Source organism: Mobula birostris, unplaced genomic scaffold (assembly GCF_030028105.1).
Source record: "Mobula birostris isolate sMobBir1 unplaced genomic scaffold, sMobBir1.hap1 scaffold_807, whole genome shotgun sequence".
In the NCBI taxonomy this organism is placed as follows: domain Eukaryota; kingdom Metazoa; phylum Chordata; class Chondrichthyes; order Myliobatiformes; family Myliobatidae; genus Mobula; species Mobula birostris.
In genome coordinates, this window is record NW_027278524.1 from 100,987 (window position 1) to 123,414 (window position 22,428).

The 22,428-nt window shown below is 46.8% G+C and overlaps 1 long non-coding RNA gene across 1 annotated transcript in view; it reads left to right on the plus strand.

Annotated features, from left to right (window-relative positions):
• The window catches only part of LOC140193755 (uncharacterized), a 50,576-nt gene that overhangs the window by 9,880 nt on the left and 18,268 nt on the right, over positions 1 to 22,428 (plus strand). Inside the window, exon 3 of the long non-coding RNA XR_011884931.1 lies at positions 2,483 to 2,778. This is a non-coding gene — a long non-coding RNA (uncharacterized lncRNA). The remainder of the gene's footprint in view (positions 1 to 2,482; positions 2,779 to 22,428) is intronic.

A 22,428-nucleotide genomic window follows, 5' to 3' on the forward strand; every position in this document is an offset into this window, starting at 1 on the left:
CAAAACCCATCATAATTTTATATACCTCTATCAAATCTCCACTCATTCTTCTACGCTCCAGGGAATGAAGTCCTAACCTATTCAACCTTTCTCTGTAACTGAGTTTCTCAAGTCCCGGCAACATCCTTGTAAACCTTCTCTGCACTCTTTCAACCTTATTTATATCCTTCCTGTAATTTGGTGACCAAAACTGAACAGAATACTCCAGATTCGGCCTCACCAATGCCTTACACAACCTCATCATAACATTCCAGCTCTTATACTCAATACTTTGATTAATAAAGGCCAATGTACCAAAAGCTCTGTTTATGACCCTATCTACCTGTGACGATACTTTTAGGGAATTTTGTATCTGTATTCCCAGATCCCTCTGTTCCACTGCACTCCTCAGTGCCTTACCATTAACCCTGTATGTTCTACGTTGGTTTGTCCTTCCAACGTGCAATACCTCACACTTGTCAGTATTAAACTCCATCTGCCATTTTTCAGCCCATTTTTCCAGCTGGTCCAAGTCCCTCTGCAGGCTCTGAAAACCTTCCTCACTGTCTACTACACCTCCAATCTTTGTATCATCAGCAAACTTGCTGATCCAATTTACCACATTATCATCCAGATCATTGATATAGATGACAAATTACAATGGACCCAGCACTGATCCCTGTGGCACACCACTAGTCACAGGCCTCCACTCAGAGAAGTAATTCTCTACCACCACTCTCTGGCTTCTTCCATCGAGCCAATGTCTAATCCAATTTACCACCTCTCCATGTATACCTAGCGACTGAATTTTCCTAACTAACCTCCCATGCGGGACCTTGTCAAAGGTCTTACTGAAGTCCATGTAGACAATATCCACTGCCTTCCCTTCATCCACTTCCCTGGTAACCTCCTCGAAAAACTCCAACAGGTTGGTCAAACATGACCTACCACGCACAAAGCCATGTTGACTCTCCCTAATAAGTCCCTGTCTATCCAAATGCTTGTAGATTCTGTCTCTTAGTACTCCCTCCAATAACTTACCTACTACTGACGTTAAACTCACCGGCCTATAATTTCCCGGATTACTTTTCGATCCTTTTTAAAACAACGGAACAACATGAGCCACTCTCCAATCCTCCGGCACTTCACCCGTAGACAGCGACATTTTAAATACATCTGCCAGGGCCCCTGCAATTTCAACACTGGTCTCCTTCAAGGTCCGAGGGAACACTCTGCCAGGTCCCGGGGATTTATCCACTTTAATTTTCCTCAAGACAGCAAGCACCTCCTCCTTTTCAATCTGTACAGTTTCCATGGTCTCACTACTTGATTCCCTCAATTCCATAGATTTCATGCCAGCTTCCTTAGTAAATACAGACGCAAAAAACCTATTTAAGATCTCCCCCATTTCCTTTGGTTCCACACAAAGCCGACCACTCTGATCTTCAAGAGGAGCAATTTTATCCCTTACAATCCTTTTGCTCTTAATATACCTGCAAAAGCTCTTTGGATTATCCTTCACTTTGACTGCCAAGGCAACCTCATGTCTTCTTTTAGCCCTCCTGATTTCTTTCTTAAGTATTTCCTTGCACTTCTTCTACTCCTCAAGCACCTGATTTATCCTCTGTTTCCTATACATTTCATAGAACTCCCTCTTCTTCTTTATCAGAGTTGCAATATCCCTTGAGAACCAAGGTTCCTTATTCCTATTCAATTTGCCTTTAATCCTGACAGGACCATACAAAGTCTGCACTCTCAAAATTTCCCCTTTGAAGGCTTCCCACCTACCAATCACATCTTTGCCAGAGAACAACCTGTCCCAATCCATGCTTTTTAGATCCTTTCTCATTTCTTCAAATTTGATCTTCTTCCAGTTCAGAACCTCAACCCTAGGACCAGATCTATCCTTGTCCATGATCAAATTGAAACTAATTGTGTTATGATCACTGGAACCAAAGTGCTCCGCTACACAGACTTCTGTCACTTGCCCTAATTCGTTACCTAACAGGAGATCCAATATTGCATCCCCTCTAGTTGGTCCCTCTATATATTGATTTAGAAAACTTTCCTGAACACATTTTACAAACTCTAAACCATCTAGATCCCTAACAGTATGGGAGTCCCAATCAATGTATGGAAAATTAAAATCCCCTACCACCACAACTTTGTTTCCTGCAGTTGCCTGCTATCTCTCTGCAGATTTGCTCTTCCAAGTATCGTTGACTGTTGGGTGGTCTGTAATACAATCCCACTAATGTGGCCATACCTTTCCTGTTTCTCAGCTCCACCCATAAGGACTCAGTAGACAAGCCCTCTAATCTGTCCTGCCTGAGCACTGCTGTAATATTTGCCCTAACAGGCAATGCTATTCCCCCACCTTTCATTCCTCTGCCTCGATCACATCTGAAACATCGGAACCCTGGAATATTAAGCTGCCAGTCCTGCCTCTCCTGTAGCCAAGTTTCACTAATTGCTACAACATCATAATTCTGTCTTCCGACAGATTCTGTCCCAATCCCGTCAAGATATGCGATCAGCCTTGGGCGAGGGACCGTACCTCCAAAGGAACTAATGGAGAGCGACTAAAGGGCGCCCAGTTGGCCTACGGAGTCCCCAGAGTGGTCCAGCTGCTTACTCAGTCCGTCTGCTTGGCACTCCCTATATTGGAATCCTGTTCGTGACGCCAAGTGTTAAACTTGAATCTGAGTAAAACTCGGAAGACCAGCTTCTTATCGTCACCACAGTTTATTGTGCATTCTCCTGCAGGAGTTTGAGACCCAGTTGTCAAAGGGAAGGCAGGTAAGAACTGCCACCATCTGACAATTGGACTGACTTAGTTGGGTTACAGCCGTATATTTATACATAGTGAGCCCCATGCATTAATATTGCAAGATGTTATTTGAACTGGTACGCCCACCAAGTCTGTTGGTGCCAATCTTAATTACTTAGATAAGGGAGTTCGCTAAATCATGGTTTTATTTACAGATGTATGTGCTGTCCAGTCCTTATCAGTTATTCTCTTTGCAAGGCCCTGATTTAATTACAGACAGATGTTCATTCCTGTCCTTATCGGCGAGTCCTCCTCCCTTTACTCAAACGAGGGTACAATGTATAATGTTATCAGCTCTCAGTCTGTCTCTCTGCAAGCCGCAGAGAACTGGTAATGAGCCTGTCTTAGCTAACTGCTGATGACAGAGTTTACTTCAGTTCAAACGTTCCTATTCAGTCCCAATTATTCTTTTAGCCAGTGGTCACATCGGTTCAAAATGATGTTTTTATATATCCTCAATTCCTCAGGAGGGTTCAGGGGAAATATTATGTCCAATATAGAAACTGGTGTCCCCTGTGTGCATTGTGGAGATGCAAAAGTTGCTGGAGAAAAGGCGTCACATCAGTAACTTATCAGTCTTGTGCACATAATATTTTCATACGTTGGAGCTCACGCCTCCAATTCCATCCACAGAGTCCTTCCGAGTCTCCGGCCACCCTCTGAACCCCCGAGGTCCGGTATCTACCGCCCTGGAACTGCTGTCCGTTCCCCGCCTGTCTGTCCTGTCTGCTCGCCTCCCGAAAAAAACCCGCGCTCCTCAACTCAGCACACACATACAAGATAACAGGACATGACTTCCATTGGTTAGCAAATGAGTGCAATTTCCATTATAACTAAGTATAACCCAAACATGCGGTTACAGAGAACCCCTTGCTCAGCAGTTAATAGTGCGAGAAGCCATTTTAGTATCACACTTCCGAGAAGCCATTTTGGTAATAAGCAACTACCAATTACTGAGAACCCTAGACATAGAAATCAATTAATCAGTCTGATGGCCCGGTAGAAGATGATGTCCCGGAGCCTGTTGGTCCTTTTGCTGTGGTACTGTTTCCTGGATGGTAGCAGCAGGAACAGTTTGTGATTTTTGTGAATTGAGTCCCAATATCCTTTGAGCCCTTTTTACACACCTGTCTCTGTAAATGTCCTGAATAGTGGGAAGTTCACATCTACAGATGCTCTGGGCTGTCCACACCACTCTCTGCAGGTTCCTGTGATTAAGGGAAGTACAGTTCCCAGACCAGGCAGTGATGCAACCAGTCAGGATGCTCTCAATTGTGTCCCTGTAGAAAGTTCTTCGGACTTGGGGCCCCAGACCAAACTTCTTCAACCATCTGAGGTGAAAGAGGTGCTGTTGTGCTCTTTTCGCAACACAGCTGGTACGTACAGACCATGTGAGATCCTTAGTGATGTTTATGCCCAGGAACTTAAAGCTGTTCACCTCTCAACCCCAGATCCATTGATGCCCATAGGGGTTACCCTGTCTCCAGTCCTCCCGTCGTCCACAATCAGCTCCTTTGTTTTTCTGACAGTGAGGGAGAGTTTGTTTTCTTGACACCAGTCGGATGTTGTTCAGACCTCAGATAGAGTCAGCAATCAAATGGTTGAGCATGGTGCGATGAATGTGCTGAGCTGTGTATATCACAATGCAAGAAGCATCATAGGAAAGCCAGATGAGCTCAGGGCAGGGAATTATGATATTGTAGCTATTATCGGGACTTGGTTGCACCCAACAGTCTGAGTGATTTAGAGGAACAAACTTGCAGACAGATCACAGACCATGCCTGGAAACAAAGATTGTTCCTGTAAGTGATTTTAACTTTCAGTATATTGACTGGGACTCACATACTGTAAAAGCACTAGATGGGGTGGAGTTTGTCAAATGTGCCCTTAATCAGTACATAGAAGTGTGCAATGAACTGTTAGGAAATGATCCAGAGCTGGTGACAGAAATTAGTGATCATAATGCTGTGAGATTCAAAGTAAATATGGAAAAAGGGAGGTCTGGACCACGGGTTGAGATTCTAAATTGGAGAAAGGTCAATTTTGATGGTATCAGAAAGGATCTGACAAGTGTGGGTTGGGACAGGCTGTTTTCTGGCAAAGAAGTCCTTGTAAGTGGGAGGCCTTCAGAAGTGAAATTTTGAGGATGCAGAGTTTGTTTGTGCCTGCCAAAATGAAAGTTGAAAGGTAACTGGTGCAGGGAACCTTGGTTTTCAAGAGATATTGAGGCCCCGGATATTTTGTTCCTCTAAATACTTAAGACTGTTGGGAGCAACCAAAGCCCATTAATGACTACAAGATCATGATTTTATGCACTGAGCTCATCAGACTTTTTTTGTAGTTGTCTTCTGTTGGTTTCTAAAAGGTTCCCAATAGATTTTGCTCTTTTGTTTGCCCTCTCTTTGGCTTTTATGTTCGCTTTAGCTTCTCATTTCAGCCACGGTTGTGTCCTCCTGCCTTCCCAATGCTTCTACTTCTTTAGGATGTGCTGATCACTCAACTTCTGAATTGCTCCCAGAAACTCCAGCCATTGCTGCTCCATTGTCACTCCTACCGTATCCCTTCCAAACAAGTTCGGCCAGCTTCTCTGTCATAAAAACATGGAATAGTTCAGTACAGAAGTGGGCTATCTGGCCCATCTAGTCAATGCCAAAAAACATTTAAGCTGTCTAATGCAACTACCTGCACTGGGACCATCGCCCTCCATACCCCTACCATCCAGGTACCTATCAAACTTCTCTTAATGGTGAAACCGAGCTCATATTCACCACTTGCACTGACATCTCATTCAACACTTTCACAACCATTTCTGTAAAGAGCTTTTCCACATGTTCCCATTAAATTTTCACCTTCCCCTCTTACCCATGACCTCTGGTTGTCATCCCACCCAACCTCAATGGAAAAAGCTGCTTGCATTTACCCTATCTATACCCTCATAATTTTGTATATTTCTGACAAATCCTCAAAGCAGTGTATAATTTCCTTGTTTATATCTAGTGCCTTTTTTAGGTGTATAAAATGATGACGGGCATTGAGTATTTGGATAGCCAATAGGCTCTTTTAACAGCCTCTTAGATAAGTACATGGAGCTTAGTAAAATAGAAGGCTATGCACTAGGGAAATTCTAGGCAGCTTCTAGAGTAAGTTACATGGTAGGCGCAACATTGTGGGCTGAATGGCCTGGAATATGCTGTAGATTTCTATGTTCTATGTTGAACAGCGAAATAACTTCTTTTCTTTAATCTCTACAGGGTCCACCATTTTAATGCCGCTTTTCCACACTCCCACACACCCTTTGTCCATCTCCTGAGTAAATAAAGGTGAAAAAATATTTAAGATCTCCCCCCATCTGCTTTGGTTCCACACGTGGATTGCCATTCCGGTCTTCCAGCGGACCAAATTTGTACTTTACAACCCTTTTGCTCTTAATCTATCTCTAGAATCCCTGAGGATTATCCTTCATCTTTTCTGTGCCAGCAACCTCATGCCTTCTTTCAGCCATCCTGATTTATTTCCTATCTGTTCCCTTGCATTTCTTATACTCCATAAGAACCTACCTGCCTATCCCTGTTATGCAACTCCATTTTGTGCTTTACCAGGGTCTCAATATCTCTTGAAAACCAAGAGATACAGTTTCTAACTTTACCTTTTATTCTGACAAGCACGTACCTGCTTTGTACTACCAAAATTTTGCTTTGAAGGCCTCCCATTTACCAAGCACACCTTTGCCATAAAGCAGCCTGTCCCAGTCCACAGTTGCCAGATCCTAGTGTCATAATTCCAGTGTTGTTCCATGCCGTGAACACATCCGCCTTTCCTACGCTGCTCCCTGTATTGAAATATACAGGGCTCAGCATGTTCACTGCACCATGGCAACTTTTTCATTCCTGACTTTGTCTGATGACTGAACAACATTTGTCTCCACAACCCCTCCACTATCTGTTCTGTTACTCAGGCTCCAATTCCCCCTGCAACTTTAGTGTCACCCCCTTGCCCCCACCTTCCACTACACAGCTCTATCACCCCTTTGGCTTTCATTTCCCAGATCAATAAAAAGGAGGTGCATACCAGGTACAGGCAGATAGGAACAAATAGAAATACAGGAAATTCAGGTGAACACTTATGAAAGAAATAAAAGAAGGCATGAGGTTGTCCAGCAGACAAGGTGAAGGAGAATCCTCAGGGATTCTGCAGATATGTTAAGAACAAAAAGATTGCAAGGGAAAAAAATTAATCCTGTGGAAGATCAGAATGGTAATCCATATGAGGTGACAAAATAGATGGGGGAGAGTTTTTCTGTATGTACACAGGAGATGGGCACAGAGTCTATAGAAGTGAGGCAAAGCAGCATCAACTTCATGGACCCTGTACAGATTACAGAGATGGAGGTGTTTGCTGTCTTAAAGCAAATTAGTGTGGATGAACCCCCAGGGGCTGACAAGTTGTTCCCTGGGACCTTGCCAAAGACAAGTGCAGAATTGTTGGGGCCCAAGCACAGATACTTAAATCACCCTTAGTGACAGGTGATGGATTGGAGGACAGCCAATGCTGCTTCACAGTTTAAAAAAGGCTCTAGAAATAAACTAGGAAATTATACGTTGGTGAGCCTGAATCAGTAGTGGGAAAGTTATTGGAATGTGTGTGCAGGAGCTCGATATACAAGAATTTGGATTGGTGTGTTCTGATTAAGGATAGGCAGCCTGGCTTTGTGCATGGTAGTCATGTCTAACCAATTTTATAGTGCCTCTCGAGGAAGCTATCAGGAAAGTGGATGAAGGCAAGGCAGTGGATGTTGTCTACATGGACTTTGGCAAGGCACTTGACTAAGTCAGATATGAGGGGTTGGTCTAGAAGGTTCAGTCACTCAGTATTCAAGATGAGATAGTAAATTGGATGAGACACTGTCTTTGGGAGAAGCCAGACTGTGGTAGCAGATGGTTGCCTCTCTGACTGGAGGCCTGAGACTAGTGGTGTGTCACAGGGATCAGTGCTGGATCTGTTGTTGTTTGTCATCTATATCAGTAATCTGATGTTAACATGGTTAACTGGATCGGCAAATTTGTGGATGACACCAAGATTGGGGTGCAGTGAACAGCGAGGAAGACTATCATGGCTTGCAGTGCGACCTGGACCCGCTGGAAAAGTGGGTTGAGAAATGGAAAGTGGAATTTAATGGTGACAAGTGTAAGGTGCGTTTTGGTAGGACCCGGGTCTTACACAGTGAATGGTCGGGCACTGAGGAGTGCGGTAGAAGAAAGGGATCTGGGAATATAATTCACTGAAAGTGGTGTCACAGTTAGGTAGGGACGGAAAGAAAGATTTTGACACATTGGCCTTCATAAACCAAAGTACTGAGTACAGGAGATGGAGGTTATGCTGACATTGTACAAGACAATGGGTAAATACAAGCTAGCTTTTACCACTGAGATGGTGTGGGAATGCAACCAGAGGCCATGGGTTAAGGGTGAAAGGTGAATCGTCAATGGGAACATGAGGGGAAACTTCTTCACACAGACTGTCATCGGGTGTGGAATGAGCAGCCAGCACAAGTGGTGCATGCGAGCACGATTTCAACATTTCAGAGGTTTGCATAGGTACCTGGATGGTAGGGGTCTGGGGGTGCGCAGTTTAAATAGTTCAGCACAAACCAGATGGCCCAAAGGGCCTGTTTCTGTGTTGTACTTTTCTACAAGAACCTGAAATAATACAAATATTCACTCTTAAGTCTTCTTAACGGCTGTGCGGACCAACCATTCATCTCGGCAGGAATGTTTTATGTGGCGTTAAAACTGTGGCACTTTAAGTTAGTAATACATAAAAGAAAATCCCTGATGTATGTCAAGAAAGACAGTTTGCGTGATACTGTTTCAGTTACTGTGGGGCCAGGCACCCATGGCTGCTCAGCAGGAGCAGGGAATAATACCAATGGAGAGAGCCAAACTGAGCCAGGTCACAGATTGGAGATGGCAGAAATGCCCCATTCTTATAGAGAGAGGAAGAGCATCAGAGAGTTTGATGGGCATTCCAGATACCATCACTGTGCCCAGATAGAAGATGATTTCTCTCTCCAACTTGGGTTGAACCTCAGTGTAACAGTGTGATACCAGATCAAACCTTGGCAACTGAAGGAATCTCATCTGAAATGTTGTCCTACATCCATTGATGGATTTTGTAAATCTTTCTACAGGTTAAAAAGGAGAAGGAATTTCTCTCCTGGAATCTCAAACACAGTATGCCAGTTTTGCTGTCTCTGTCTAGATATTTAAGAAATAGAGCAAGGAATTCAATGGACCATCCTACCTGCTCAGACTGTGGGGAGGGATTCACTTGGTCATTTGACCGACTGGCACGGCCGTCATTTTACACAGGGGAAAGACCATTCACTTGCTCAGACTGTGGGAATGGATTCACTCAGTTATCCCAATTGAATGTACATCATGTTCACACTGGACAAGGCCATTCACCTGTTCTGTGTGTGAGAAAGGATTCAGTCAGTCATCCCACCTGTGGACATACCGGTCAGTTCACATTGGGCAGAGGCTGGTCATCTGCTGAATATGTGGGGAGGGATTCACTCGGTCATCTGACCTCATGGCTCACCAGCGAGTTCACAACGGGGAGAAGCCGTTCACCTGCTCAGAATGTGGGAAGAGATTCACAGTCTTCCACCCTACACAGACATCAGCTAGTTCACACTGAGGAGAAGCCATTCACCTGCTCAGAATGTGGGAAAGGATTCACTCAGTCATCCCAACTACTGGCACACCAGTCAGTTCACACAGGGGAGAAGCCGTTGTTATGAATCCCGAGGTTTTGTTTGCTGTGGACTGTCATTTTAGGGGAGAGAGAGAGAGATTGAGAAGGTGAATCAGTCTGACTTGCAGCTTGTTTACATCGCTCGCAGCTTGTTTAGATTTAACCGAGGACACAGACACTCAGAGTCAGACAGAGATGAAGGATGAAAACTGGAAGGATCGAAACCAGGGAACTGGTGGCCAAGGGTCACTGTTTAGAAGTTTCCTAATGCCCACAAGGGTGGGTTAATTATCGATTCAGCGAACATCGAATATGTGGTGTTCACCTCGTTTGATCCATAGGAGTGGATCTGATTTGGGGTATCCTGTGAAGCCCACTTATGTGTTAACCCTTGCCTGGGTGTGGGTGTGGTTATTCACTTGAAGACGATACCCCTTGTGACAAGTCACTTTCGGTTATAATTTGTATGTGGATTTGGAACAACAATGGATAAAATCTACAGCGACTGTCCTCTCGTTTTATCACCGTGGAACCTGTGGAATTCGACAAAATTGCCTTCTCTCGACATTTACCCTGGATTACAAATACCTCTCTTCACCTATTCTGGTTGAACTGAACTTCATAATTTACCCGGAGCTCAATAGTTTGGGAGTTATATTTAAACCCATATATACGTGTAATACTGTTAACTTTTGTTTATCCTGCTTAAGTTACTATATTATAATTAGATAGTGGTTTTACCATCAAAATCAGACTCCAGGTGTAGTCTATTGCTGCTGGTTCTTCACAAGATTGGGGCCTGAGTCCGGGATATAAACAGATTTCGGGGTGTATTGATTTATTATCGATTTCATTTGGGAAATCCCTTTTGATTTATTTGTGTGTGGAAAATCAGCAGCAGTGGATGTTGATAGATTTCTCGAAGCGCCAGCCGCTGAGGCATGAGAGGACGCTAGAAGGATTGAGTTGTTGAGTATTGCTAAAAGGTTAGAACTTGCTAAGGTGAAATCGACAATGAGGAGGGCATAGATGCAGAGGACAATAGCTGAGCATTATGTATCTGAGGATGTGTTTAAAGTGGAGGAGTTGGAGTTTCCTGAAAGTAAACCTAGTGAGTTTGAGCTCCAGAACAAGTTAGAAAAATTAAATATGGAGGCTGCGGAAAGGCAGAGGCAGTTTGAAGCCAGAGAGGCAGAAAAACAGAGGGAGAAAGCAGAAAGACAGAGGCTGTTCGAGCTGGAAAAGATAGAGAGATTGCAGCAAAGTGGTCTGGCATCAGACTCTGGTGATAAGTTTGAGGCCAGTCGGGAAGTTAAATTAGTACCTCCATTTAATGAGGCAGAGGTTGATAAATACTTTCAGCATTTTGAGAAGGTTGTTCAGAGTTTAAAGTGGCTAAAAGAGGGTTGGCCTATTCTCTTACAAAGTGTAATTAAGGGGAAGGCTTAGCAAGCCTATTCTGCTTTTTCAGTTAATGAAGCAGCTGATTATGACATAGTGAAACAGGCTGTGCTCAAAGCTTACAAGTTGGTCCCAGAAGCATACAGGCAAAAGTTTAGAAATTAGAGGTAAAATGTGAACCAGACATATATGGAAGTTGCTTTTGAGAAGTTTGTGTGTTTTGACCACTGGTGCACATCTAAAAATGTAAATGATGATTGTAACAGCTTGGAAGAGTTGGTTTTAATTGAAGAATTCAAAAAGTGCACCCCTGATGACATAAAGACGTATTTAGATGAAAGGGATGCTGCCACTTTGCAGAAGTCTGCTCGATTAGCAGATGAGTTTGCTTTAACTCATACGGTTAATTTCACTCCGAATAAGAGCTTCCAGAAAAGTATCAGGGATAACCAGGGTAAACCAGAAATTAAAGCTGGGATTAGTAACAAGAGTAAGGATGAAGGGAAACAGTTGAAGGAGAAATATTCTGGTCTTACTTGTTACTATTGTAAGAAAGCTGGTCATAGGTCATATGATGGCTAATTCTTCCGCCCTGAAGATTAGTTTAGATTTTGTTTATTGCCATTTAGAAATGCATGCATTAAAAAATGATACAACGTTCCTCCAGAATGATATCACAAGAAAACATAGGGCAAACCAAGACTAAAACTGACTCGCCAATGCAGCGTCATTGGAAGCAACCGACCGCAGCGGACTCTGAGTCCGTCTGAAAACTTTGAGCCTCCGCCCAGCTCTCTGACACAGCCTCTCCGAGCACCACCCTCTGCCGAGTACTTTGACCACATCCCGGCCACCGAGCAACAAGAAAAGCCAAGTTCTTGGGGCCTTTTCCTCCAGAGATTTTGGACCATAGAGCAGCAGCAGCGAAGCAGGGATTTCAGAAGTTTCTCCAGATGTTCCTCCATGCCCTCACGTCCGTCTCCATCAAATCAGGATTGTGCATGGCACCCTACTTGACAAATAACAGACATCACCACCGGAGTGGCCGCTGCGAGCTGCGTCGCGCCACCATCTTCTTCAAGACCCAAGAAAAAGAAAAGGAGGCAGTCCCGAATGCCTGTGATCAGTATGTTGAAGCACCTATAAACACACTGGGTTCTGAACATTCTGCTGAGGCTCAGTTAAGGACTGAAAGGTCTGACCGAATTGAGAAGGGATTCGATCATTTTATGTCAGATGGGTTTGTATTAGTAAAGGAAGGGTCAGCCCCGGTACCAGTGAAAATTCTTCGAGATACTGGGGCTCTCAGTCACTTATGTTGGACAGCGTTCTAAAGTTTGGTGATGAGACGGACATAGGTGAGGTAAATCTTATTAAAGGCATTGGGGGTGGCATGGTTTCTGTGCCACTGCACAGGGTAACTTTACAGTCAGGTTTGGTTTCGGGACCTGTTAAATTCAGATTATGCTCCAGTTTACCGGTGGAAGATGTTACTTTGCTGTGAGGGAATGGCCTGGCAGATGGTGAAGTTGTTCCTGCGGTGCAGTTGACAACTAAGCCAACCACTGACGACCCACGGATAGACTTTAACATTTATTGTAGTAACTCGAAGTATGGCTGAAAAGTCTGCCAATGCAGACGGTTCTGTGCAGCATGATTCTGATACCCATGATAGACAAAATCGGGATTCAGGTTATGATGACTTGTCGGGGAATTTTCTCCCTTTATTGTTTCAACAGGATTCAGGTAGTAAGTCTGATAAGAAAGATTTATTCCTGTCTAGGAAGGAGTTTATAGCAGAACAGAACCGAGACTCTGAGGTTGAAGCTTTAAAAAAATAAATAGCTCTCTCAGATGATGAGATTAAGAAAGGGCCAGTAGGGTATTATCTCAAGGATGGAGTGTTAATGAGGAAGTGGAGGCCACCTGCTATACCTGTGAGTGAGGAATGGGCAATTGTTCACCAAGTTGTAGTCCCTAAAGTTTATTGGGCTGAAATTTTAGCTTTGGCCCACAGTATGCCCTGAGGTGGCCATTTCGGAGTGAATAAAACTGTAAACAGGATCATGAAGGAACTTTACTGGCCTAATTCGAGGAAAGATGTTGTGACCTTTTGCAGAACCAGTCACACTTATCAAGTTGTGGATAAACCTAATCAGGTCACCCCAGTGGCCCCACTCTGGCCTATACCGACATTCAGTGAACCCTTTTCCAAAGTTATAGTGGTTTGTGTTGGCCCATTGCCGAAGCCTAAAGCTGGCCATCAGTATTTGCTCACTATTATTGGTACTGCATCCAGATTCCCAGAGGCAATACCCCTCAGAAATATTAAAGTTAAAATTGTGGCAAAGGCTCTTACCAAGTTTTTTTTTAACTTTATCTGATTTGCCGAAAGAAATCCAGTCTGATCAAGGAGGTAATTTTACATCTGGATTATTCCAGCAGGTAGCTTATGAACTGGGAGCTAAACAAATTACAAATTACATTGTCTGCGTACCATCTGGAATGACAAGGGGCTTTAGAAAGATTTCATTCTACACTCAAACCAATCATTAAGACATAATGTGTTGAAAATGGAAAAGACAGGGATGAAGGAATTTATTTGCTTTTGTTCGCAGTAAGAGAGTCGGTACAGGAATCACTGGGTTTTAGTCCATTCGAACTTGTATTTGGTCAGAGAGTGAGGGGACCTTTGACCTTGTTAAAGGAACAGTGGATTGATGGGGATGTACACGTTAACTTGTTAGACACAAAACCGGCCCTCAACGTCGTCCTCCTATGAGTAGCTGGCGCCGAAGAGAGATTAAGTCATGGATGGTGTGCCTCTTAAATTTGTGTCTGATGACAGTCATTTCTGACCTTACTTGTCCCAGGAGAGCTGAATGCGGAAGCAGGACCTCGCTGGGAATGAAAGGCTTGACGTGACCGAGGACGATTCGTTGCGTGGGAGCTGTCACTAGTTATATCTGTAAAAACTGTCTTTGACTGTGATCTGCCTACTAAGAGCCTGGCACAGCAACTCATTATTCCCCAGGTAAAACTTTGCCTTCCTGAATTCTTTCTCGGAGGCCAAAATACCGCCCTCCCGAACCAAGTCCTCCATCGACTCCGCACACTATTCCAGGATGCAAAATACATAGCACCCCGCGTTCATCTTCCACCGACCGAAACAGGGCATTGTACGAGAGTGGAGAGGCAGCCGCCTTTGCTAAATCCCCGGAAGCCTGCGACTTCCTGAGTCCGGTCCGGCATGCTGGCACTATGTCCGAATCGCCAAATATGTGGTGTTGCCGGTGATAAAGTCCTGGAGTGAGTAAAGTAGAGTAACTGGATGGAAAAGTTTGCACGTCCCGCTATTCGCCCGCTCCTGCAGCGCCAGCAGTCCTGTCGATATGGCCGTTTCAACGTCTTCGTTCCCGAACAGCCGGAACTTGTTGCAGACGGTTCAGAATCCATTTCAATGGCTGGAATGGAGAGGATTCCTCTGTTGCTGGGGCAGTAGGAAGGCGCCCAGCCCTCAACAGAACCTTACTGGCTCGGCGCCAGAAATTCCAACGCCAGGAACGTCTCCGTCATTCCTGAAGAATTCCCGGGCCATAAGAGGTTGAGACGTCTGAAGAATGTTCCGGCTCCTACACCAAAGGAAAATCACAATGACAAAGGATGAAGGATGTTGTCCTGATGTTAGTGGGGGAACAGCGGCGTTTATGTCCTTGTTTTCGGTGCTAAATGCCTTTCTGTGCTGGCGAGTTGCCAGCGGCCGCAGCTGGGAGTACGCAGTTAGCAGCCGCCAACAACCCCAGTCCAAACTGGCAGAAAAACTCCGAACGAAACCTCCACACTAAAACAGCCACTGACGCAGATATTCAAGAGACCCTTCAAATTCCCTCCGAAGTATCTCACGAACTTTATGCAACAGTTTTCCTCGATGTTTCCCAGCTCAGTCAGAACTATTCCACCCTGGGAGTCGGTGATGGGACGGTGTGGAGGCAGACTCACCCTGTCTGAAATGGGAAGTTCGTAATGGGTCAATGTGCAGGGAGCTTCGCTCTGTGCCTGATCTTGGCAGTGCGTGATGGGACCACATAGCGGGCGCTTAACTCTGTGTTTGAGCCCGGGAGTGTGTGATGAGACGGTGCAGAGGGAACTTCACTGTGTGTCTGATCCTGGGAGTGTGTGATGGGATGTTGTGGAGGGGGCTTCTTCCTGTGTCTGTTCCCGGGTTTGTGTGTTGGGTCGCCTTGGTGTGAGCTTGACCCTGTGTCCGACTCTGGAACTGTGTGATGAGACGGTGTGGAAGGAGTCTCACTCTAGGTGTCCTCCAGAGATTGTGTGATGGGGCGGTGCAGAGGGAGCTTATCCATATGTCTGATCTCAGGTCTGAGCAATGGAATGGTGTGAGAGAGCTTCTCTCTGCGTCTTACCCTGCGTGTGTGTGTGATGGGATGCTGCGGAGGGAGATTCACTCTCTTTCTGTCCCGCAGTGGCTGTGATGATACGTTGCAGGGGGGATTTCGTCTGTAACTGGCCCCGGATGAGTGAGATAGGATGGACAGCTTCATTCTGTGTCTGACCTGGCAATAGTAGGACGGGACAAAGCAGAGGAGTTTCTCTTTGTGTCAGACCCTGAAGTGTGTGATGGGAAGGTGTACAGGACGATGCAGTGGAAGTTTCACTGTGTGTCTGACCTCAGGAGTGTGTGATGGGATGGTGTGGATGATGCTTCAGTGTGTGTATGACTTTGGGTTTGCGTGCTGTGACGGTCCGGATCGAACTTCTTTCTGTGTCTGACGCTTTTTTTTTCACAAAATTCTTTATTACAAATATCGGTGCTGTACAATATATACAAAACAGTGACTAACACAATTACTTCACTACAAATAGACAATACAAACTAAACCAAAATATTACCATCTCTATCAGTGATGGCAATTAACTCCCGCGGAGCCCAACGTTCCCGGAACGCCTCAGTGGTCGCCGTGGACAGCGCGTGTTCCTTTTCAATATTCACCCGAGCACGAACATACCCCCTAAACATTGCCAGGCAGTCTGCCCGGGAAGATCCTCCTGCCACCCGTTTCCAGCAGCCACGGATGGCTGTTTTCGCCAGCCCCAGGAGCAAGTTGACAAGGACATCCTCATCCCTCTCTGCCCCCCCTCCTTACTGGATGACCATATATAAATAGGGTGGGGCTAAAATGCAACTGGAAGACGAGAAGCAGCCCACACAAATACGCAAAAAGGGGCTGCAGTCTCGCACACTCTGTGTACATATGGTACACGGTCTCCTCCAGCCCGCAGAAGTGACATACGGCTGGGAGGTCCACGTACAAACTAAAAAACTTATTACAGGGCACCGCTGTATGCAGCACCCTCCACCCCAGGTCCTCAAGGTGCATGGGAAGAACCCCCTCGTAAAGGGACTTCTATTGCGGACCCCCTCACCTCCAGGTGGAAAGACTGACCGCCATGGCATGTCGGGACGGTGGACAAGGGCTAGGAAGAGGAGGATGTGGAGCAGCAGTCCATACAGATACCTCCTACTTGCATTCCTGAACAGGATTGTGGGTGTCGAGGGGAGACGGCTCAAGTTGTGTGGACTCGGCTCTCGGATAAGATTGCGGGGCCTGGGCCTGACAAGCAGCTCAGCCTGAGTCGCTCCACCCACCTGAGCCGCAGCGACATCCGTTGAGGTAGGGTTAGGGTCGGCCAGGATTCTACCCTCTGCCAGAGAAGGGGATTCCTGGCCTGAGGCAACCATGTTCCAGACTCTCAGTAGGTCCTGATAGAAGCCAGGCAGCCTCTGCAAAGCAGCACGGCTAACGCTCGCCGGTGGTAGCTGCATATCTTCATGAAGACAGCAGCCCCTCCAGAGGAAGAAAGTTGCCAACACATGTCACCTGGTAGGGTGCTCGGCGTACAGGGATTTCTGCACAGTCCTGAGGCGGAGAGCTGCCAGTCGCGTACATGCGCACACCAGCGACTGTCCGCCCTTTCCCACTGGGAGACTCAAGACCGCTGCGGAGACCCAGTGTTTTCTGTTGCCCCAGAAGAAGTCCACTAACTTCCTCTGCATTCTCGCGACAGAGGGGGCAGGAGGGGACAAGATAACCATCCGGTACCACAACATGGAGGCCACCAGCTGGTTTATGACCACCACCCTGCCTTGATAGGAAAGCATGCTGAGAAGGCCTGACCAGCGCCCCAGCCGGTCCATGACTTCCATCTCTAGGTCCGGCCAGTTCGCCTGCCAGGTCCCCCCAGAAGGACTCAGGTAGGCTCCAAGATAGAGAAGACGACTGGTGCTCCACTCAAAAGCTCTCATCTCCTTCAGCAGTGAGTCCACCTGCCATTGGCCCACTAAGAGTCCAGAACATTTCTTCCAGTTTATCCGAGCGGAGGATGCTGCCAAGAAAACTTCTTGGCGGTCACGCATCCTCCGCAGGTCATTGGGATCTGTCATCATGAGGAGTACATTATCGGCGTAGGCCGGGAGGACGACCTCCATGTCCGGTTCACGCAGAACCAGACCTGTCAGCCTTCGCCGAAGAAGGCTAAGGAATGGCTCGACACAGATCGCATACAACTGACCGGACATGGGTCACCCCTGACATACCCCTCTTCTGAAAGGAATGGGTGCTGTCAGTGATCCGTTAATCTTAACAAGGCACTCTGTGGCAAGGTTTAGGAGCTGAACCCGGGCCACTAAGTGTGGCCCAAGCCCAAAAGCCTGCAGACTGCCCACCAGGAAACTGTGGTCTACCCGGTTAAACGCCTTTTCCTGGGCAAGAGAAAGAAACGCTGCCGGGGACCCAGTCTTCTGGAGCAGGTGGATCAGGTCCGTACTAGGTGGACATTGTCCCGTATGGAGCGACCGGGGGCTGTGTAAGATTGGTCAGGATGTATCACCTGTCTCATTACTGAACCAAGACGGTTGGCTATTGCCCAGGTGAAGATCTTGTAATCCGCACACAAGAGGGAGACCGACCGCCAGTTCTTTAGCAGGTGGAGGTCTCCCTTCTTGGGCAGTAGAACCACGACAGCTCTCCGCCATGAAAGGGGCATTTCCCCGGTGACCAGCCTCTCCCCCAAGACAAGCCTGTAATCAACCCCAAGGATATCCCAGAAAGCCTGATAAAACTCCGCACTCAGTCTATCTAAGCCAGGGGACTTACACCTCCGGAGTGGCCGTCTTCGGAGCGTTAGATAGCCCCTCTGGAGTCAAGGGAGCGTCCAGACGCACTGCGTCCTCTGGGCTGACCTTAGGGAAATCTTTCCAGACCTCATTGCACTCCTCTGCATTTGACGGATCTGGCGAGAATAAGGACCGATAGAATGAGCGGACTTCAATGTTAATTCCGTGAGGGTCCGTGATGGAGGAGCCATTAGCAGCCAGCAACTCCACTAACTGCTTTTGAACTCCCCAGCACTTCTCCAACAAGTAGAAGAAAGGTGAGCCCGGTCCAAATCTTGCAGCATTTGGATCCGTGACCTCACGTACGCACCTCGGGACTGCTGGAGTTGCAGATTCCTTAGTGCATCCTTCTTCTCCTGGTATTCCTGCCACAGCTGTTGGTCTCCAGTGGTCGGACCAAGACAGGATTGCAGGTCATGTAACATTCTCTCAAGCCGCTCAATCTCAGCGCCCTGCCTCTTTGACGACCCCCTCGTGCACTCCGGATATAAATTCCAGATGTGGGCTTTGCCCACATCCCACCACAGCCGTAGGGACCAGAACTCTCTCCGTATTTCTCTCCAGGTGACCCAGAACGCTCGGAGAGAATCCCAGAATCGGCTGTCCTCCAGCAGGCAGTTGTTAAAATGCCAGTACCTGGATCCCACCCGAGGGTGCAGAGGAGTAAATTCCATCCACACAAGGTGATGATCCGAGCACAACGCTGGCCGCATGGAGGACGCCGACACGCGAGGGATGTAAGCCAGAGAGATATGCAGGCGGTCTATCTGGGACCCTCCCTCTCTAGATCTTCTCGAGAAGGCACTAGAGTCGGGGTGAAGATTCTGCCAGCTGTCCACCAAGTCAAAGGAGCCGACTAGCTCCTTTAACTTTTTTGCCAATGCTGGGTCGCGTTGGAGGCCCGAGCGGTCCTCCACCTCGAGGGTACAGTTGAAATCTCCCCCGAGGATAACGCAGTCCCCAGGATCGATGGAATTCAGCAGAGTGGACAGCTGACAGAATAGGCATGTCTGTATCACACCGCGCCTCGGAGCATACACATTGATAAAATGCAGGGGTACACCATCCGGGCGCACAGCCAGGTGGAGCAGATGGCCAGGCACAATATCTTGGACTCTTACGATTTCTGGCTGGAAGGTTGGGGCCAACAGGATCGCCACCCCGCTAGAGTTGGAGCTGAGGTGGCTCATGTAGACCCCGTCCTGCCACTCCAGGAGCCAAGCGGACTCCTCCCCCGGGATGGTATGGGTTTCCTGCAGGAAACTCACCGCATATCTTCCACCCCTGAGGACTGAGAATTCTCAGTCTTCCTAACCCATCCCGATAAAATCAGGCCCACAAGCCCATGTAGTACACTAGGCCTCAGCACCAGTACCCTTCCCGGTGAGAGCGGAGGCGCCCTCTACCACACTGTCCCGAAAAAAAGTTGGAACATGTTTTTGCTCTCCAGGCCCGACTGGTGCCAGGGCTATCCTGTGGCCCACCATCTCTCGAAGAAGCGAGGCTGCTTCTCACTCTGATGTCCCTCACCAGGTCATCCAGGAAGGATTTCAGTTGTTGCCTGTCATTCCCCGACACTGCATTCCTCTTCCCGTTCGCCTTCCGTCTGCCGATGAGTCGCAGGGACTTCATCAGCTTCGACATGCTAGACCAGCGAAACGAGGATAGCTTCGGCCGATGCTTTGCACCCTCAGAGATTAGAGTGAACTCTAGATTTGATTCACAGGTATCAATGGAGAATTCTCGGGAGGGGTGAGGATGTCCAATGTCTCACTATCAAAGGACTCTCCCTCCAATCCCTCACTGCAAATAGATCCCCCATCTTCCTCCCCGTGTGTTCCAATAGATGGCTGTAGTTGTAACCCACACTGTGCAGCGGGTACCTCACTCATACCTGCTCTCTCCACCGTCGCATCAGACTTATCCACAGTTATGACAGTGGAGGGATAATCCCCAGGGTCTCCCTGCAGGCTATAAGTTGATGGGGTCGGCATGTACACCCTCCCTAGGGGACAGGTATAGAAACATAGAAAATAGGTGCAGGAGTAGGCCATTCGGCCCTTCGAGCCTGCACCGCCATTTATTATGATCATGGCTGATCATCCAGCTCAGAACCCCACCCCAGCCTTCCCTCCATACCCCCTGACCCCCGTAGCCACAAGGGCCAGATCTAACTCCCTCTTAAATATAGCCAATGAACTGGCCTCAACTGTTTCCTGTGGCAGGGAATTCCACAGATTCACCACTCTCTGTGTGAAGAAGTTTTTCCTAATCTCGGTCCTAAAAGGCTTCCCCTCTATCCTCAAACTGTGACCCCTCGTTCTGGACTTCCCCAACATCGGGAACAATCTTCCTGCATCTAGCCTGTCCAATCCTTTTAGGATCTTATACGTTTCAATCAGATCCCCCCTCAATCTTCTAAATTCCAACGAGTACAAGCCCAGTTCATCCAGTCTTTCTTCATATGAAAGTCCTGCCATCCCAGGAATCAATCTGGTGAACCTTCTTTGTACTCCCTCTATGGCAAGGATGTCTTTCCTCAGATTAGGGGACCAAAACTGCACACAATACTCCAGGTGTGGTCTCACCAAGGCCTTGTACAACTGCAGTAGTACCCCCCTGCTCTTGTACTCGAATCCTCTCGCTATAAATGCCAGCATACCATTCGCCTTTTTCACCGCCTGCTGTACCTGCATGCCCACTTTCAATGACTGGTGTATAATGACACCCAGGTCTCGTTGCACCTCCCCTTTTCCTAATCGGCCACCATTCAGATAATCTGTTTTCCTATTTTTGCCACCAAAGTGGATAACTTCACATTTATCCACATTAAATTGCATCTGCCATGAATTTGCCCACTCACCCAACCTATCCAAGTCACCCTGCATCCTCTTAGCATCCTCCTCACAGCTAACACTGCCACCCAGCTTCGTGTCATCCGCAAACTTGGAGATGCTGCATTTAATTCCCTCATCCAAGTCATTAATATATATTTTAAACAACTGGGGTCCCAGCACTGAGCCTTGTGGTACCCCACTAGTTACCGCCTGCCATTCTGAAAAGGTCCCGTTTATTCTCACTCTTTGCTTCCTGTCTGCTAACCAATTCTCCACCCACACCAATACCTTACCCCCAATACCGTGTGCTTTAAGTTTGCACACTAATCTCCTGTGTGGGACCTTGTCAAAAGCCTTTTGAAAATCCAAATATACCACATCCACTGGTTCTCCCCTATCCACTCTACTAGTTACATCCTCAAAAAAATCTATGAGATTCGTCAGACATGATTTTCCTTTCACAAATCCATGCTGACTTTGTCCGATCATTTCACCGCTTTCCAAATGTGCTGTTATCACATCCTTGATAACTGACTCCAGCAGTTTCCCCACCACCGACGTTAGGCTAACCGGTCTATAATTCCCTGGTTTCTCTCTCCCTTCTTTTTTAAAAAGTGGAGTTACATTAGCCACCCTCCAATCCTCAGGAACTAGTCCAGAATCTTACGAGTTTTGAAAAATTATCACTAATGCATCCACTATTTCTTGGGCTACTTCCTTAAGCACTCTAGGATGCAGACCTTCTGGCCCTGGGGATTTATCTGCCTTCAATCCCTTCAATTTACCTAACACCACTTCCCTACTAACATGTATTTTGCTCAGTTCCTCCATCTCACTGGACCCTCTGTCCCCTACTATTTCTGGAAGATTATTTATGTCCTCCTTAGTGAAGAGAGAACCAAAGTAATTATTCAATTGGTCTGCCATGTCCTTGCTCCTCGTAATCAATTCACCTGTTTCTGTCTGCAGGGGACCTACATTTGTCTTTACCAGTCTTTTCCTTTTTGCATATCTATAAAAGCTTTTACAGTCTGTTTTCATGTTCCCTGCTAGTTTTCTCTCATAATCTTTTTTCCCCTTCCTAATTAAGCCCTTTGTCCTCCTCTGCTGAACTCTGAATTTCTCCCAGTCCTCAGGTGAGCCACTTGCTCTGGCTAATTTGTATGCTGCTTCTTTGGAATTGATACTATCCCTAATTTCTCTTGTCAGCCACGGGTGCACTACCTTCCTTGATTTATTCTTTTGCCAAACTGGGATGAACATTTGTTGCAGTTCATCCATGCAACCTTTAAATGCTTGCCATTGCATATCCACCGTCAATCCTTTAAGTGTCATTTGCCAGTCTATCTTAGCTAATTCACGTCTCATACCTTCAAAGTTACCCCTCTTTAAGTTCAGAACCTTTGTTTCTGAATTAACTCTGTCACTCT